Source organism: Lonchura striata, chromosome 29 (assembly GCF_046129695.1).
Source record: "Lonchura striata isolate bLonStr1 chromosome 29, bLonStr1.mat, whole genome shotgun sequence".
Taxonomy (NCBI): domain Eukaryota; kingdom Metazoa; phylum Chordata; class Aves; order Passeriformes; family Estrildidae; genus Lonchura; species Lonchura striata.
Window position 1 is genome coordinate 6,121,674 of NC_134631.1, and position 15,156 is coordinate 6,136,829.

A 15,156-nucleotide genomic window follows, 5' to 3' on the forward strand; every position below is an offset into this window, starting at 1 on the left:
TGGGAGATCCTCAGCATCTTCCTGCCTAGAGCCACAAAAGAGCTCAGGCTCTCCCTGAACTGGGTTTTCAGGGGACGTTTCCATATCCCTGCGAGATGTGTTCATCATTCATCAGGCTGTGCCCAGCCTGGATCAGGGCAGCTTGGATGCCACATGGGATCCATCCTTTGCCCTGCCATGTGATCCTCCATGCAGTGGGGATAAAAAGACGAGCACTGGGGAATCCCAGGTGCTGCAGCAGTGATATTTTTGGGAGAAACACGGAGCTGTGCATGGCCAGCTTGAAGTCTGCACTGCTGTGAGCACCAGGCCTGCCATGCTGAGCCCAGGGCCACAAGCAGAGCTCACCCTGGCTGGGACATTGAGTCCCAACATGGGATCCCGTGGGACAGGGCATGCTGGGATTTGCCCCTGCAGCTACCCAGTGTGTCCAGAGAGACTGCAAGGAGACAGTGACCTCTGTCAGCGGGACCCTCTGAGTGGGACAACCACTCCTGGGGTGGCTGTGCCAGCTCCTCCATGAACCTCCAGCCCTGGGAACCTGGAGCAAGTGGAAACCACAACTTGGCCAATACAGCCTGTGCGTGAAGCAAATAGAAAGAGAACTGGGGTGGGAAAAATCACGGTTGTTTATTTACAGAAGAACAGCAATGAAAACACAGAACACATCTAGATTTGTAAGAATATTTGTAATAACAACAGTTTATAGAAGGTATATACCTAAGAACATATCTAACAACAATATCTGAAATGTATTTACAGAAGACAAAACAAAGCCCTAAAACCTATATCCTAAAGTCAACAACAAACTGTAAAAACTATGTACAAAAGGGTGCCATCTCTGTCCGGTATCTCCATCACTCCAGTAAGAAAAGCAGGTGCCATGGTCACTGCAGTCAGGCACAGAGGGCTCTTCCGTGTGTCCCCAGGCTGGCACAGTGGGACTCTGCTGCCAGAGCTGAGGCTGGCTGGGTCTGGGGGCTGGGCCCCAGGCACTGCCATGGGGCTTGTGTGGCCCAAAGCAAGCACAGGACAGGCTGGGCATGGCCACCAGAATCCAATGCACTGGGTACCACGGGCCTGAGCAGAGACCACCCAGCCCAGCCCCGCCCCAGCCCGGCTGCAGGGAACCCGCTCTGCATTGTGGGGACCACATGCCTGTCCTGCTGCTGGCATCGGTCTTCATCCCAGGACCATGGCCTCCTCTTCATCTTTTTCATCTATGTCCATGTCCTCGGTGTACTCTTCCATGTCCACGTCCATCTCCTCTTCCACATCCACATCCACCTCCATCTCTTCCTCTCCAGTCTGCTCTCCATCCACCTCCATCTCCTCCTCCATATCAATTTCTGTGTCCACCTCCATCTCTTCCTCTCCTGTCTTTTCTCCCTCCACTTCCATCTTCTCCTCTCTATCAGTTTGTGTGTCCACCTCCATCTTGTCCTCTCTGCCTGCCACAGCCTGCAGAGGTAGCAAAACCTCAGAGTGGGGTCCCTGTCCCACCCCATCCCCCCAGAACTCCAGCCCACCCGGGCAGCTGGGGGGATCCACCTCCATGGAATGGCACCGTACCTTCCTCAGGACAAATGTCAGCATCCTGCAGGGATGGATGACACAATCCAGGCCTTAGGCAGCTTTGGAGACTGATGATAGAAGGTATCGGGGCAGGAACAAGAAGGGTGACAGGAGCAGCAGGAGCAGCGTGCAGCGTGTGCTGAGCCCAGGGCCAGCGGTTGTGTTGTGCTGCTTGCTGGGTGCTGGCAGTTCCAGATGGGACATGGATTGTGACATGACCATTGAGCTAGAGAGCCTTTGGTTCCATGCTTAGCAACGTTCCCCCAGAGCATGGTGCTCAGACCCCTGTTCCCAAGGATGGGGCATCCACAGCCTGGGCCAGTGCCTCAGCACCCTCAGTGGCAAAGAGCAGCTTCCTCAGATCCAACTTCAATCTGCCTCCTGCAGCTGAAAGCCGTCCCCCCTTGTCCTGGTGCCACAGGCCCTGTGCAACACTCTGTCCCAGTCTTTCTTGTGGCACCCTTGCAGTGCTGCAGAGCTGCAGTGAGGCCTCCCCAGGGTCTCCTCTTTCCAGGCTGAGCATCCGCAGTGCCACGTGGACAGCAGGCAGTGTGATCAGGGGGAGTCCAGGCTGGAGTCAAATGGCATCAGGAACGGAGAGATGGAAGCTTTAGGCCCAGCTTTGCCTCTCAATGTAGAAAATTAATAACAGTGGAGGTCAAAACAGTGGGACACTGGTTCTGCACTAATTGGTGAATATAGTCTCTGTTTTTTTCTTTTTTTCTCTCATGCAGTTGCAGTTTTGGCTGTTTGAAAGGAAGCTTGGCACAATATCCATTGTCTTCTCCATTTGTGAAACACCGAGCAGAGTCTGGGCAGACTGATGTTGCAGAGCAAAACCTGCCAAAGTACTGGTGATCCTGAGCCTGGAGGTTTCCATTAAACCCAGCCAAAAGTAATTTCTGGAAAGTCAAGCCTGGTGTACATTCTCTTGACTTTGGCTTTGCCAACTTCACCTGAGTCTTATGAAAAAGCAAACAAAAAACTCAAACCAAAACAGACAAAACCCAGAAACAAACAAACCCACGCAAACCAATCAAACAAATAGATTTAAAAAATCCAAATAAAACCAAAGGGAATGAGGTATTAGTATTAGTTTTGAGTTCATCACAGCAGGCAAGTGGCTGCTTTCCACGGGATCACCGTAAAAAGCCACAGATAACAGCAGCTCCAAAATACACCCAACAGGAGAACCATAAAAGTGGTACATAGCTACTCTGGGGGAAGCTCCTCATGAAGGTGGGGGATGAGCACACAGTGGTACAGCTCCAGCCTTCCCCAGCCTCCAGGCTGCTCTTTGCTCCTGATGTAAGAGCCGTGCAGGACTGTGGCTCCTCTCAGTGCATTCTAAATCATTCCCACAGCTCTCACTTGAGCCACTGGCATGTCCAGAGCGAGATGCAGGCACAATCCTACTGCCTGCTGAGCCTCTCTGGGAGATCCTCAGCATCTTCCTGCCTAGAGCCACAAAAGAGCTCAGGCTCTCCCTGAACTGGGTTTTCAGGGGACGTTTCCATATCCCTGCGAGATGTGTTCATCATTCATCAGGCTGTGCCCAGCCTGGATCAGGGCAGCTTGGATGCCACATGGGATCCATCCTTTGCCCTGCCATGTGATCCTCCATGCAGTGGGGATAAAAAGACGAGCACTGGGGAATCCCAGGTGCTGCAGCAGTGATATTTTTGGGAGAAACACGGAGCTGTGCATGGCCAGCTTGAAGTCTGCACTGCTGTGAGCACCAGGCCTGCCATGCTGAGCCCAGGGCCACAAGCAGAGCTCACCCTGGCTGGGACATTGAGTCCCAACATGGGATCCCGTGGGACAGGGCACGCTGGGATTTGCCCCTGCAGCTACCCTGTGTGTCCAGAGAGACTGCAAGGAGACAGTGACCTCTGTCAGCGGGACCCTCTGAGTGGGACAACCACTCCTGGGGTGGCTGTGCCAGCTCCTCCATGAACCTCCAGCCCTGGGAACCTGGAGCAAGTGGAAACCGCAACTTGGCCAATACAGCCTGTGCGTGAAGCAAATAGAAAGAGAACTGGGGTGGGAAAAATCACGGTTGTTTATTTACAGAAGAACAGCAATGAAAACACAGAACACATCTAGATTTGTAAGAATATTTGTAATAACAACAGTTTATAGAAGGTATATACCTAAGAACATATCTAACAACAATATCTGAAATGTATTTACAGAAGACAAAACAAAGCCCTAAAACCTATATCCTAAAGTCAACAACAAACTGTAAAAACTATGTACAAAAGGGTGCCATCTCTGTCCGTGATCTCCATCACTCCAGGAAGAAAAGCAGGTGCCATGGTCACTGCAGTCAGGCACAGAGGGCTCTTCCGTGTGTCCCCAGGCTGGCACAGTGGGACTCTGCTGCCAGAGCTGAGGCTGGCTGGGTCTGGGGGCTGAGCCCCAGGCACTGGCATGGGGCTTGTGTGGCCCAAAGCAAGCACAGGACAGGCTGGGCATGGCCACCAGAATCCAATGCACTGGGTACCACGGGCCTGAGCAGAGACCACCCAGCCCAGCCCCGCCCCAGCCTGGCTGCAGGGAACCCACTCTGCCTGTGGGGACCACATGCCTGTCCTGCTGCTGGCATCGGTCTTCATCCCAGGACCATGGCCTCCTCTTCATCTTTTTCATCTATGTCCATGTCCTCGGTGTACTCTTCCATGTCCACGTCCATCTCCTCTTCCACATCCACATCCACCTCCATCTCTTCCTCTCCAGTCTGCTCTCCATCCACCTCCATCTCCTCCTCCATATCAATTTCTGTGTCCACCTCCATCTCTTCCTCTCCTGTCTTTTCTCCCTCCACTTCCATCTTCTCCTCTCTATCAGTTTGTGTGTCCACCTCCATCTTGTCCTCTCTGCCTGCCACAGCCTGCAGAGGTAGCAAAACCTCAGAGTGGGGTCCCTGTCCCACCCCATCCCCCCAGAACTCCAGCCCACCCGGGCAGCTGGGGGGATCCACCTCCATGGAATGGCACCGTACCTTCCTCAGGACAAATGTCAGCATCCTGCAGGGATGGATGACACAATCCAGGCCTTAGGCAGCTTTGGAGACTGAAGAGATGAGCTATCTGGGCAGGAACAAGAAGGGTGACAGGAGCAGCAGGAGCAGCGTGCAGCGTGTGCTGAGCCCAGGGCCAGCGGTTGTGTTGTGCTGCTTGCTGGCTGCTGGCAGTTCCAGATGGGACATGGATTGTGACATGACCATTGAGCTAGAGAGCCTTTGGTTCCATGCTTAGCAACGTTCCCCCAGAGCATGGTGCTCAGAGCCCTGTTCCCAAGGATGGGGCATCCACAGCCTGGGCCAGTGCCTCAGCACCCTCAGTGGCAAAGAGCAGCTTCCTCAGATCCAACTTCAATCTGCCTCCTGCAGCTGAAAGCCGTCCCCCCTTGTCCTGGTGCCACAGGCCCTGTGCAACACTCTGTCCCAGTCTTTCTTGTGGCACCCTTGCAGTGCTGCAGAGCTGCAGTGAGGCCTCCCCAGGGTCTCCTCTTTCCAGGCTGAGCATCCGCAGTGCCACGTGGACAGCAGGCAGTGTGATCAGGGGGAGTCCAGGCTGGAGTCAAATGGCATCAGGAACGGAGAGATGGAAGCTTTAGGCCCAGCTTTGCCTCTCAATGTAGAAAATTAATAACAGTGGAGGTCAAAACAGTGGGACACTGGTTCTGCACTAATTGGTGAATATAGTCTCTGTTTTTTTCTTTTTTTCTCTCATGCAGTTGCAGGTTTGGCTGTTTGAAAGGAAGCTTGGCACAATATCCATTGTCTTCTCCATTTGTGAAACACCGAGCAGAGTCTGGGCAGACTGATGTTGCAGAGCAAAACCTGCCAAAGTACTGGTGATCCTGAGCCTGGAGGTTTCCATTAAACCCAGCCAAAAGTAATTTCTGGAAAGTCAAGCCTGGTGTACATTCTCTTGACTTTGGCTTTGCCAACTTCACCTCAGTCTTATGAAAAAGCAAACAAAAAACTCAAACCAAAACAGACAAAACCCAGAAACAAACAAACCCACGCAAACCAATCAAACAAATAGATTTAAAAAATCCAAATAAAACCAAAGGGAATGAGGTATTAGTATTAGTTTTGAGTTCATCACAGCAGGCAAGTGGCTGCTTTCCACGGGATCACCGTAAAAAGCCACAGATAACAGCAGCTCCAAAATACACCCAACAGGAGAACCATAAAAGTGGTACATAGCAACTCTGGGGGAAGCTCCCCATGAAGGTGGGGGATGAGCACACAGTGGTACAGCTCCAGCCTTCCCCAGCCTCCAGGCTGCTCTTTGCTCCTGATGTAAGAGCCGTGCAGGACTGTGGCTCCTCTCAGTGCATTCTAAATCATTCCCACAGCTCTCACTTGAGCCACTGGCATGTCCAGAGCGAGATGCAGGCACAATCCTACTGCCTGCTGAGCCTCTCTGGGAGATCCTCAGCATCTTCCTGCCTAGAGCCACAAAAGAGCTCAGGCTCTCCCTGAACTGGGTTTTCAGGGGACGTTTCCATATCCCTGCGAGATGTGTTCATCATTCATCAGGCTGTGCCCAGCCTGGATCAGGGCAGCTTGGATGCCACATGGGATCCATCCTTTGCCCTGCCATGTGATCCTCCATGCAGTGGGGATAAAAAGACGAGCACTGGGGAATCCCAGGTGCTGCAGCAGTGATATTTTTGGGAGAAACACGGAGCTGTGCATGGCCAGCTTGAAGTCTGCACTGCTGTGAGCACCAGGCCTGCCATGCTGAGCCCAGGGCCACAAGCAGAGCTCACCCTGGCTGGGACATTGAGTCCCAACATGGGATCCCGTGGGACAGGGCATGCTGGGATTTGCCCCTGCAGCTACCCAGTGTGTCCAGAGAGACTGCAAGGAGACAGTGACCTCTGTCAGCGGGACCCTCTGAGTGGGACAACCACTCCTGGGGTGGCTGTGCCAGCTCCTCCATGAACCTCCAGCCCTGGGAACCTGGAGCAAGTGGAAACCACAACTTGGCCAATACAGCCTGTGCGTGAAGCAAATAGAAAGAGAACTGGGGTGGGAAAAATCACGGTTGTTTATTTACAGAAGAACAGCAATGAAAACACAGAACACATCTAGATTTGTAAGAATATTTGTAATAACAACAGTTTATAGAAGGTATATACCTAAGAACATATCTAACAACAATATCTGAAATGTATTTACAGAAGACAAAACAAAGCCCTAAAACCTATATCCTAAAGTCAACAACAAACTGTAAAAACTATGTACAAAAGGGTGCCATCTCTGTCCGGTATCTCCATCACTCCAGTAAGAAAAGCAGGTGCCATGGTCACTGCAGTCAGGCACAGAGGGCTCTTCCGTGTGTCCCCAGGCTGGCACAGTGGGACTCTGCTGCCAGAGCTGAGGCTGGCTGGGTCTGGGGGCTGGGCCCCAGGCACTGCCATGGGGCTTGTGTGGCCCAAAGCAAGCACAGGACAGGCTGGGCATGGCCACCAGAATCCAATGCACTGGGTACCACGGGCCTGAGCAGAGACCACCCAGCCCAGCCCCGCCCCAGCCCGGCTGCAGGGAACCCGCTCTGCATTGTGGGGACCACATGCCTGTCCTGCTGCTGGCATCGGTCTTCATCCCAGGACCATGGCCTCCTCTTCATCTTTTTCATCTATGTCCATGTCCTCGGTGTACTCTTCCATGTCCACGTCCATCTCCTCTTCCACATCCACATCCACCTCCATCTCTTCCTCTCCAGTCTGCTCTCCATCCACCTCCATCTCCTCCTCCATATCAATTTCTGTGTCCACCTCCATCTCTTCCTCTCCTGTCTTTTCTCCCTCCACTTCCATCTTCTCCTCTCTATCAGTTTGTGTGTCCACCTCCATCTTGTCCTCTCTGCCTGCCACAGCCTGCAGAGGTAGCAAAACCTCAGAGTGGGGTCCCTGTCCCACCCCATCCCCCCAGAACTCCAGCCCACCCGGGCAGCTGGGGGGATCCACCTCCATGGAATGGCACCGTACCTTCCTCAGGACAAATGTCAGCATCCTGCAGGGATGGATGACACAATCCAGGCCTTAGGCAGCTTTGGAGACTGATGATAGAAGGTATCGGGGCAGGAACAAGAAGGGTGACAGGAGCAGCAGGAGCAGCGTGCAGCGTGTGCTGAGCCCAGGGCCAGCGGTTGTGTTGTGCTGCTTGCTGGCTGCTGGCAGTTCCAGATGGGACATGGATTGTGACATGACCATTGAGCTAGAGAGCCTTTGGTTCCATGCTTAGCAACGTTCCCCCAGAGCATGGTGCTCAGAGCCCTGTTCCCAAGGATGGGGCATCCACAGCCTGGGCCAGTGCCTCAGCACCCTCAGTGGCAAAGAGCAGCTTCCTCAGATCCAACTTCAATCTGCCTCCTGCAGCTGAAAGCCGTCCCCCCTTGTCCTGGTGCCACAGGCCCTGTGCAACACTCTGTCCCAGTCTTTCTTGTGGCACCCTTGCAGTGCTGCAGAGCTGCAGTGAGGCCTCCCCAGGGTCTCCTCTTTCCAGGCTGAGCATCCCCAGCCCCACGTGGACAGCAGGCAGTGTGATCAGGGGAAGTCCAGGCTGGAGTCAAATGGCATCAGGAACGGAGAGATGGAAGCTTTAGGCCCAGCTTTGCCTCTCAATGTAGAAAATTAATAACAGTGGAGGTCAAAACAGTGGGACACTGGTTCTGCACTAATTGGTGAATATAGTCTCTGTTTTTTTCTTTTTTTCTCTCATGCAGTTGCAGTTTTGGCTGTTTGAAAGGAAGCTTGGCACAATATCCATTGTCTTCTCCATTTGTGAAACACCGAGCAGAGTCTGGGCAGACTGATGTTGCAGAGCAAAACCTGCCAAAGAACTGGTGATCCTGAGCCTGGAGGTTTCCATTAAACCCAGCCAAAAGTAATTTCTGGAAAGTCAAGCCTGGTGTACATTCTCTTGACTTTGGCTTTGCCAACTTCACCTGAGTCTTATGAAAAAGCAAACAAAAAACTCAAACCAAAACAGACAAAACCCAGAAACAAACAAACCCACGCAAACCAATCAAACAAATAGATTTAAAAAATCCAAATAAAACCAAAGGGAATGAGGTATTAGTATTAGTTTTGAGTTCATCACAGCAGGCAAGTGGCTGCTTTCCATGGGATCACCGTAAAAAGCCACAGATAACAGCAGCTCCAAAATACACCCAACAGGAGAACCATAAAAGTGGTACATAGCAACTCTGGGGGAAGCTCCCCATGAAGGTGGGGGATGAGCACACAGTGGTACAGCTCCAGCCTTCCCCAGCCTCCAGGCTGCTCTTTGCTCCTGATGTAAGAGCCGTGCAGGACTGTGGCTCCTCTCAGTGCATTCTAAATCATTCCCACAGCTCTCACTTGAGCCACTGGCATGTCCAGAGCGAGATGCAGGCACAATCCTACTGCCTGCTGAGCCTCTCTGGGAGATCCTCAGCATCTTCCTGCCTAGAGCCACAAAAGAGCTCAGGCTCTCCCTGAACTGGGTTTTCAGGGGACGTTTCCATATCCCTGCGAGATGTGTTCATCATTCATCAGGCTGTGCCCAGCCTGGATCAGGGCAGCTTGGATGCCACATGGGATCCATCCTTTGCCCTGCCATGTGATCCTCCATGCAGTGGGGATAAAAAGACGAGCACTGGGGAATCCCAGGTGCTGCAGCAGTGATATTTTTGGGAGAAACACGGAGCTGTGCATGGCCAGCTTGAAGTCTGCACTGGTGTGAGCACCAGGCCTGCCATGCTGAGCCCAGGGCCACAAGCAGAGCTCACCCTGGCTGGGACATTGAGTCCCAACATGGGATCCCGTGGGACAGGGCACGCTGGGATTTGCCCCTGCAGCTACCCTGTGTGTCCAGAGAGACTGCAAGGAGACAGTGACCTCTGTCAGCGGGACCCTCTGAGTGGGACAACCACTCCTGGGGTGGCTGTGCCAGCTCCTCCATGAACCTCCAGCCCTGGGAACCTGGAGCAAGTGGAAACCGCAACTTGGCCAATACAGCCTGTGCGTGAAGCAAATAGAAAGAGAACTGGGGTGGGAAAAATCACGGTTGTTTATTTACAGAAGAACAGCAATGAAAACACAGAACACATCTAGATTTGTAAGAATATTTGTAATAACAACAGTTTATAGAAGGTATATACCTAAGAACATATCTAACAACAATATCTGAAATGTATTTACAGAAGACAAAACAAAGCCCTAAAACCTATATCCTAAAGTCAACAACAAACTGTAAAAACTATGTACAAAAGGATGCCATCTCTGTCCGTGATCTCCATCAGTCAGGAAGAAAAGCAGGTGCCATGGTCACTGGAGTCAGGCACAGAGGGCTCTTCCGTGTGTCCCCAGGCTGGCACAGTGGGACTCTGCTGCCAGAGCTGAGGCTGGCTGGGTCTGGGGGCTGGGCCCCAGGCACTGCCATGGGGCTTGTGTGGCCCAAAGCAAGCACAGGACAGGCTGGGCATGGCCACCAGAATCCAAGGCACTGGGTACCACGGGCCTGAGCAGAGACCACCCAGCCCAGCCCCGCCCCAGCCTGGCTGCAGGGAACCCACTCTGCCTGTGGGGACCACATGCCTGTCCTGCTGCTGGCATCGGTCTTCATCCCAGGACCATGGCCTCCTCTTCATCTTTTTCATCTATGTCCATGTCCTCGGTGTACTCTTCCATGTCCACGTCCATCTCCTCTTCCACATCCACATCCACCTCCATCTCTTCCTCTCCAGTCTGCTCTCCATCCACCTCCATCTCCTCCTCCATATCAATTTCTGTGTTCACCTCCATCTCTTCCTCTCCTGTCTTTTCTCCCTCCACTTCCATCTTCTCCTCTCTATCAGTTTGTGTGTCCACCTCCATCTTGTCCTCTCTGCCTGCCACAGCCTGCAGAGGTAGCAAAACCTCAGAGTGGGGTCCCTGTCCCACCCCATCCCCCCAGAACTCCAGCCCACCCGGGCAGCTGGGGGGATCCACCTCCATGGAATGGCACCGTACCTTCCTCAGGACAAATGTCAGCATCCTGCAGGGATGGATGACACAATCCAGGCCTTAGGCAGCTTTGGAGACTGAAGAGATGAGCTATCTGGGCAGGAACAAGAAGGGTGACAGGAGCAGCAGGAGCAGCGTGCAGCGTGTGCTGAGCCCAGGGCCAGCGGTTGTGTTGTGCTGCTTGCTGGCTGCTGGCAGTTCCAGATGGGACATGGATTGTGACATGACCATTGAGCTAGAGAGCCTTTGGTTCCATGCTTAGCAACGTTCCCCCAGAGCATGGTGCTCAGAGCCCTGTTCCCAAGGATGGGGCATCCACAGCCTGGGCCAGTGCCTCAGCACCCTCAGTGGCAAAGAGCAGCTTCCTCAGATCCAACTTCAATCTGCCTCCTGCAGCTGAAAGCCGTCCCCCCTTGTCCTGGTGCCACAGGCCCTGTGCAACACTCTGTCCCAGTCTTTCTTGTGGCACCCTTGCAGTGCTGCAGAGCTGCAGTGAGGCCTCCCCAGGGTCTCCTCTTTCCAGGCTGAGCATCCGCAGTGCCACGTGGACAGCAGGCAGTGTGATCAGGGGGAGTCCAGGCTGGAGTCAAATGGCATCAGGAACGGAGAGATGGAAGCTTTAGGCCCAGCTTTGCCTCTCAATGTAGAAAATTAATAACAGTGGAGGTCAAAACAGTGGGACACTGGTTCTGCACTAATTGGTGAATATAGTCTCTGTTTTTTTCTTTTTTTCTCTCATGCAGTTGCAGTTTTGGCTGTTTGAAAGGAAGCTTGGCACAATATCCATTGTCTTCTCCATTTGTGAAACACCGAGCAGAGTCTGGGCAGACTGATGTTGCAGAGCAAAACCTGCCAAAGTACTGGTGATCCTGAGCCTGGAGGTTTCCATTAAACCCAGCCAAAAGTAATTTCTGGAAAGTCAAGCCTGGTGTACATTCTCTTGACTTTGGCTTTGCCAACTTCACCTGAGTCTTATGAAAAAGCAAACAAAAAACTCAAACCAAAACAGACAAAACCCAGAAACAAACAAACCCACGCAAACCAATCAAACAAATAGATTTAAAAAATCCAAATAAAACCAAAGGGAATGAGGTATTAGTATTAGTTTTGAGTTCATCACAGCAGGCAAGTGGCTGCTTTCCACGGGATCACCGTAAAAAGCCACAGATAACAGCAGCTCCAAAATACACCCAACAGGAGAACCATAAAAGTGGTACATAGCTACTCTGGGGGAAGCTCCTCATGAAGGTGGGGGATGAGCACACAGTGGTACAGCTCCAGCCTTCCCCAGCCTCCAGGCTGCTCTTTGCTCCTGATGTAAGAGCCGTGCAGGACTGTGGCTCCTCTCAGTGCATTCTAAATCATTCCCACAGCTCTCACTTGAGCCACTGGCATGTCCAGAGCGAGATGCAGGCACAATCCTACTGCCTGCTGAGCCTCTCTGGGAGATCCTCAGCATCTTCCTGCCTAGAGCCACAAAAGAGCTCAGGCTCTCCCTGAACTGGGTTTTCAGGGGACGTTTCCATATCCCTGCGAGATGTGTTCATCATTCATCAGGCTGTGCCCAGCCTGGATCAGGGCAGCTTGGATGCCACATGGGATCCATCCTTTGCCCTGCCATGTGATCCTCCATGCAGTGGGGATAAAAAGACGAGCACTGGGGAATCCCAGGTGCTGCAGCAGTGATATTTTTGGGAGAAACACGGAGCTGTGCATGGCCAGCTTGAAGTCTGCACTGGTGTGAGCACCAGGCCTGCCATGCTGAGCCCAGGGCCACAAGCAGAGCTCACCCTGGCTGGGACATTGAGTCCCAACATGGGATCCCGTGGGACAGGGCACGCTGGGATTTGCCCCTGCAGCTACCCTGTGTGTCCAGAGAGACTGCAAGGAGACAGTGACCTCTGTCAGCGGGACCCTCTGAGTGGGACAACCACTCCTGGGGTGGCTGTGCCAGCTCCTCCATGAACCTCCAGCCCTGGGAACCTGGAGCAAGTGGAAACCGCAACTTGGCCAATACAGCCTGTGCCTGAAGCAAATAGAAAGAGAACTGGGGTGGGAAAAATCACGGTTGTTTATTTACAGAAGAACAGCAATGAAAACACAGAACACATCTAGATTTGTAAGAATATTTGTAATAACAACAGTTTATAGAAGGTATATACCTAAGAACATATCTAACAACAATATCTGAAATGTATTTACAGAAGACAAAACAAAGCCCTAAAACCTATATCCTAAAGTCAACAACAAACTGTAAAAACTATGTACAAAAGGGTGCCATCTCTGTCCGGTATCTCCATCACTCCAGGAAGAAAAGCAGGTGCCATGGTCACTGCAGTCAGGCACAGAGGGCTCTTCCGTGTGTCCCCAGGCTGGCACAGTGGGACTCTGCTGCCAGAGCTGAGGTTGGCTGGGTCTGGGGGCTGGGCCCCAGGCACTGCCATGGGGCTTGTGTGGCCCAAAGCAAGCACAGGACAGGCTGGGCATGGCCACCAGAATCCAATGCACTGGGTACCACGGGCCTGAGCAGAGACCACCCAGCCCAGCCCCGCCCCAGCCTGGCTGCAGGGAACCCACTCTGCCTGTGGGGACCACATGCCTGTCCTGCTGCTGGCATCGGTCTTCATCCCAGGACCATGGCCTCCTCTTCATCTTTTTCATCTATGTCCATGTCCTCGGTGTACTCTTCCATGTCCACGTCCATCTCCTCTTCCACATCCACATCCACCTCCATCTCTTCCTCTCCAGTCTGCTCTCCATCCACCTCCATCTCCTCCTCCATATCAATTTCTGTGTCCACCTCCATCTCTTCCTCTCCTGTCTTTTCTCCCTCCACTTCCATCTTCTCCTCTCTATCAGTTTGTGTGTCCACCTCCATCTTGTCCTCTCTGCCTGCCACAGCCTGCAGAGGTAGCAAAACCTCAGAGTGGGGTCCCTGTCCCACCCCATCCCCCCAGAACTCCAGCCCACCCGGGCAGCTGGGGGGATCCACCTCCATGGAATGGCACCGTACCTTCCTCAGGACAAATGTCAGCATCCTGCAGGGATGGATGACACAATCCAGGCCTTAGGCAGCTTTGGAGACTGAAGAGATGAGCTATCTGGGCAGGAACAAGAAGGGTGACAGGAGCAGCAGGAGCAGCGTGCAGCGTGTGCTGAGCCCAGGGCCAGCGGTTGTGTTGTGCTGCTTGCTGGCTGCTGGCAGTTCCAGATGGGACATGGATTGTGACATGACCATTGAGCTAGAGAGCCTTTGGTTCCATGCTTAGCAACGTTCCCCCAGAGCATGGTGCTCAGAGCCCTGTTCCCAAGGATGGGGCATCCACAGCCTGGGCCAGTGCCTCAGCACCCTCAGTGGCAAAGAGCAGCTTCCTCAGATCCAACTTCAATCTGCCTCCTGCAGCTGAAAGCCGTCCCCCCTTGTCCTGGTGCCACAGGCCCTGTGCAACACTCTGTCCCAGTCTTTCTTGTGGCACCCTTGCAGTGCTGCAGAGCTGCAGTGAGGCCTCCCCAGGGTCTCCTCTTTCCAGGCTGAGCATCCGCAGTGCCACGTGGACAGCAGGCAGTGTGATCAGGGGGAGTCCAGGCTGGAGTCAAATGGCATCAGGAACGGAGAGATGGAAGCTTTAGGCCCAGCTTTGCCTCTCAATGTAGAAAATTAATAACAGTGGAGGTCAAAACAGTGGGACACTGGTTCTGCACTAATTGGTGAATATAGTCTCTGTTTTTTTCTTTTTTTCTCTCATGCAGTTGCAGGTTTGGCTGTTTGAAAGGAAGCTTGGCACAATATCCATTGTCTTCTCCATTTGTGAAACACCGAGCAGAGTCTGGGCAGACTGATGTTGCAGAGCAAAACCTGCCAAAGTACTGGTGATCCTGAGCCTGGAGGTTTCCATTAAACCCAGCCAAAAGTAATTTCTGGAAAGTCAAGCCTGGTGTACATTCTCTTGACTTTGGCTTTGCCAACTTCACCTCAGTCTTATGAAAAAGCAAACAAAAAACTCAAACCAAAACAGACAAAACCCAGAAACAAACAAACCCACGCAAACCAATCAAACAAATAGATTTAAAAAATCCAAATAAAACCAAAGGGAATGAGGTATTAGTATTAGTTTTGAGTTCATCACAGCAGGCAAGTGGCTGCTTTCCACGGGATCACCGTAAAAAGCCACAGATAACAGCAGCTCCAAAATACACCCAACAGGAGAACCATAAAAGTGGTACATAGCAACTCTGGGGGAAGCTCCCCATGAAGGTGGGGGATGAGCACACAGTGGTACAGCTCCAGCCTTCCCCAGCCTCCAGGCTGCTCTTTGCTCCTGATGTAAGAGCCGTGCAGGACTGTGGCCCCTCTCAGTGCATTCTAAATCATTCCCACAGCTCTCACTTGAGCCACTGGCATGTCCAGAGCGAGATGCAGGCACAATCCTACTGCCTGCTGAGCCTCTCTGGGAGATCCTCAGCATCTTCCTGCCTAGAGCCACAAAAGAGCTCAGGCTCTCCCTGAACTGGGTTTTCAGGGGACGTTTCCATATCCCTGCAAGATGTGTTCATCATTCATCAGGCTGT